This window comes from Suncus etruscus, chromosome 4 (genome assembly GCF_024139225.1).
Source record: "Suncus etruscus isolate mSunEtr1 chromosome 4, mSunEtr1.pri.cur, whole genome shotgun sequence".
In the NCBI taxonomy this organism is placed as follows: domain Eukaryota; kingdom Metazoa; phylum Chordata; class Mammalia; order Eulipotyphla; family Soricidae; genus Suncus; species Suncus etruscus.
This window is the reverse complement of record NC_064851.1, coordinates 92,039,915-92,044,942: the sequence shown is the minus strand read 5'-3', so window position 1 is coordinate 92,044,942 and position 5,028 is coordinate 92,039,915. Positions and strand designations below refer to the sequence as shown.

At 37.4% G+C, this 5,028-nt stretch overlaps 1 pseudogene; it reads right to left on the bottom strand.

Annotated features, from left to right (window-relative positions):
• Positions 1-760: 760 nt before the first annotated feature.
• Positions 761-1,972, bottom strand: LOC126006385 (eukaryotic initiation factor 4A-I-like; annotated as a pseudogene).
• Between the last annotated feature and the right edge of the window lie 3,056 nt (positions 1,973-5,028).

Here is a 5,028-nt window from a genome sequence, read left to right as displayed (position 1 = left end):
TATTTTTTCATAGAAGTTGGGCCGGGGCCAGGAGAGATAGCACAGCGGCGTTTGCCTTGCAAGCAGCCGATCCAGGACCAAAGGTGGTTGGTTCGAATCCCGGTGTCCCATATGGTCCCCCGTGCCTGCCAGGAGCTATTTCTGAGCAGACAGCCAGGAGTAACCCCTGAGCAACGCTGGGTGTGGCCCAAAAACCAAAAAAAAAAAAAATAATAATAATAATAATAATAAAAAGAAGTTGAGCCAGACAGCCTTCTCACCAAAAATAAATGAGACTTCCATTTTTGCCATATTCCTGCCAAAAAATGTTTCCCAGTACTTTTGTGGGTATTTTTTTTTTTTTTTTGAGCTACACTCAATAATGCTCATTCAGGAAGTACTTCGGGCTCTGCACTCAGAAATTGCCTTGGAAGTGTTTGGAGGACAGTATTTGATGCTATGAATCCAACCCATGTCAACTACATACAAGATCAAAGATCTACCCACTTCAGCCCATGTTCCTAGTATTTCTGATATATTCCATTCTCACTGATGTAAAAAATAATATCTCACTGTTGACTTGATTTAGATTTATCTAATGATAAGTGGTTATGAGTACTTTTTCTTTTGCCTCAAAAATTGACATTTATTCAAAGGAGTAAAAAAAAGAAAAAGAAAAGAAAAATTGTTCATCCCCTGGCTCCCTTCCCTCCCTACCTCCTACTCTTCTCAAACCCTCCAAGGATGGAATCCTGGCCAGGTTAGTAGCAGGACAGCCTTCTCAGATGAGCTCGGCAACATTGAGAGGCATCTCCTCACTGGAGGTATAGTAGAAGGTCTCGATATCTTGAAGAATTCTCTTGTCTTTTTCTGTCACCATGTTTATAGCCACACGCTTTTGCCCAAAATGCCCACCATGACCAATTTTGTGAATATAGTTTTCCTTGTTAGTGGGAAGGTCATACTTGATGACTAAAGAAACCTGCTGTACATGGATGTCTCTGGCCAGCAGGTCAGTGATAATCATACTCTGCTGGAACCAAAGTGAAATTTTCTCATGATTATGTCTCATTCATTTTAGTCCATATCTCCAGGCATGGCAGACACGGTGAAATCCCAAGCATGCATCTTCTCAGTTAACCAATCCACCTTACTTCGAGTGTTGATGAAGATAACGGGTTGGGTGATGGTTAAGGTTTCATATAAGTTACACTGTGTGTCCAGCTTCCACTCCTCTCATTCAATGTTGATGTAGAATTGGCAACAACCCTCCAAGGTTAATTCTTCCTTCTTGACTAGAATGCGAATTGGGTCCCTTATGAACTTCTTATTCACCTCAAGCACATCAGAAGACATTGCTTGAGACAGCGAAACCACCTGGGTGTTGCTATTGAGCTTTTGGAAGTATATCACAGATCTGGTCCTTGAATCCTCAACACAACATTTCTTCAGCTTCACCCAGTACAAACATCTTGATGTATTTGGGAGACAGGTATCTGTGGTTAAGCATGTCAAACACATGACCTGGAGTACCCACAATGATATGAGGAGCTTCCATCTGAAGCTTCTGTACCTTAGCACGCACATTGGTACCGATGCAGGCATGCAGAAAGCACCCATGTAATCTCCTAATGCCATAACCACCATTTGTATCTGCTGAGCCAACTCTCTGGGTGCCAGCACCAAGGCCTGAGCAGTTTTTAGATCCAGTTCAATTTGCTGCAGGATTGATATGGCAAATGTGGCAGTTTTTCCAGTCTCAGAGTGGGCTTGGGCAATCACATCATAACTGCTGATACAGAAATAATGGCTCGCTACTGGATAGCAGAAGGCCTCTCAAAACCATAGGCATATATGCTATGGAGGAGGGACTCCGAGAGGTTCGTGCCTTCTAAGTTGTCAACAATCTCATTCCAGTTACTTTTTATGACACCTCCGAGTCCATCCTATCGGGGCCATTGTCTCTGGATCGGGAATCCTGACTCTCAGACATGATCCTTAGAAACTAGGGTTATGAGCATTTATAATGAACCTATTGGCCACATATTGGCCTTCCTCAGAAAAGCATCTGTTCATTTTCTCTTTCAATTTTCTGATGGTGATTTTAGAACTTGTTGTTGTTGATATTTGTGAATATTTTATATATATATACTGGATCTCTATCCATTCTTGAGTAAAAACTTTTCTCATACTCAGCCTTCTTTTAGTTTTAGCCCTTATTTCTTTTGGCATATGCAACTTTCAAATTTTTATAATAAAAACACTTTCTGTCACAAACAAATTTACTTCATATGTTATAACATAAAGGCAAATGGAATTATCAGAATTAATGAGTAAGAGTTAACTTATACTAATTATTATATACCTCTCAAGTGTGTTGCTAAAGTCATTATCTAAGGATTTACTGGTCTGAGAATGGTACTAGTTGAGCTTTCTGTGTTACTGTTTAGCTCTTTGAACTTAGTGGTCTTCTATGCAATTTTTTTTAATTTTAATTATTTTACTGGGCTACTATGAATGGCACAAGGCCCCATGCAGCCCCTGGTACAGGATCTCTTGATCTGTAACAAAATTGGTTACTTGGCAGTTTGAGAAGGTTAAACTTTCAATGTAGATTATTATATTATCTGCAAATAGAGATAATTTGCTTTCATATTTTTCCAATATGGATCCCTTTGATTTTCTTTTCTTTTTCTTTCTTTTTTTTTTGGGGGGGGGGGCACACCCAGTAATGATCAGGGATTACTCCTGGCTATGGGCTCAGAAGTCATTCCTGGCTTGGGGGATCATATGGGATTCCGGGGGATTGAACCTTTTGTTTCTCTTTCCCTTCTCAGCTTTCTTACTAATGTCTTTTTTTTTTTCTTTATTTGTTTGCTTGTTTGTTTTTGGGTCACTTCCAGTTCAGGGGTTTACTCCTGGCTCAGTGCTCAGAAATCGCTCTTGGAAGGTTCGGGGGACCATATGGGATACCTGGAATTGAATAGGGGTCTGTCCTATGTTGGCCACGTGCAAGGCAAACACCCTACAGCTGAGCTATCTCTCTGGCTCAATGCTGATTTTTATTTTGTCTTCAAGTCCCTCTATACCTTTCTCCCCTTGTGAAATGCTGCTACTATGGCTAGTGTAATCTTTAGCTCCTTCATTTTCATCTGTATCTAATCTCTCAACCCCTAAAAAAGTTCTAATAGGTTAAATATTTCTCAATTTCACTGGCAAGTGCTTGCTTATTTTTTGTTGCCAGTGCAGTGAGTGATGAGTTTAGGTCCTTGTCCACCAGTCTCAAACATTTTGGCAGACTTGCAGACTTACCTAAGTTTATGTCCCTATCAGCAATTGCAGCTAATTTCTAAGCCTCCCCATTATTCTTCGAGTTTTGTATATGTTATTGCTAACTTCCTAATTATTTGAGAATTGATCTGTTGAGTAGTTTAATTAAGATGGCTACTAATATATTTATGCTATTCAGATTATTTTTCTATTATGCAGACAGAAATATGGGGTCACCAGGCTTGCAGTCATGTGACTGCCACTCTCAATATCTTTTAAAAATAATGTCTATTCAACTGAAATTGCTGAATTATACTTTATGTTATCATGAAAAAAAACTGTGGTTTTAATTTGTAGAATTAAAAAACTTTTAAAAATACCAATAGTAGTACAGCAGTCAGGGTATTTGCTTTGTATGGTCACTCCATATACTTCCCCAAGTCCCACCATGGGTGATTCCTGAAAACGAAGCTAGGCATAAGACCTGAGCACTACCTTGTGAGACCTAAAAGAAAGATAACTCGGGCTGGAGAGATTAATGCCTTGCATGGAGCTGACCCAGGTTTGATCAAGTTTGCCACATTTGATCCCCTGAACACCATCCTGAGCACAGTCCCCCAAACACACAAATATTTACAATTAAATGCACAATGGCAATAATCACTTAAAAATATCTGTAACAGAAAGACAGTATCACCACCCAAAATAATATACTCAGATATATACACAGAGTTACATAAAGTACTCTCAAATTTAAAACTTCAACAGATAAAACAACTCATTTTCTTGATACAGATCCTCATTTAAACCTAATATTGCCTAAAATTACAGATAATCTTCACAATATGTTATAATAGACATATTTTTGGCATCTCTTTACCTATATCTATTAGTCATGCCAATCCTTTACATATGGTATTTTATAAGCCCTGTTGATTTGCAATTCAAAGGCATAGTTTAATCCTGGCTCTGCCGTCAATAAACAAAAGATAATTTATAAATTAAGTCATTGGACCAAATGATCTATAATACACGTTTTGATTCTAAAATACATTTTATAGGTGCTGCTGCATATTTCCTTTGCAATTTAAACACCAAAAAATAAAAGCAAAAATAAATGCTTTTAGATGCTTTCTGAAATCTAGTCTCACAGTAACTACCTGAATAAGCAATATAACCACACTTCAGTTTTGAATTTGTGAAAATAGAAGTTGCCTTGCAAGAACTATTGCTTAGTGGTATAATACATCTTCATATTTATGTACCCCAGATTCAATCATCTATAGCAAAAAAGCAAACAAAACAAAACAAAACAAAAACAAGCCACTAAATTTTCTCATGGTCTTTAATAGAAATACCCCAATTGTCTATAATTTTTATTTTAGAGATATTTAATTTTTTGCACTGTAATTCTATTCAAAGGGAACAAAAAATGTTATATAAATAAAACTAGTACTCTTTCACACACTGCCACTCAGAAATTCTTCTAAGTCACATTATTAAAAACAGTGTTTTGAAAATATTTTAAATATATTATCTAATCAATGTATTTACAAATAAAGAGATATACACAAGTAACAGTGACATACATTCAAATAGAAAAATAGAGAGTATGGGACTGCAAGTGGAGCACTCTCCTTCCTAGAGCAATTAAAACAAAAATCAATCTATAAGCACACAAATGTAAATTAAAAAGGGGTAAAAAGTTATTTAAAAATCTTGGGACCAGGGGCCAGAGAGATAGCATGAGGTAAGGCATTTGCGTTGCATGCAGAAGGA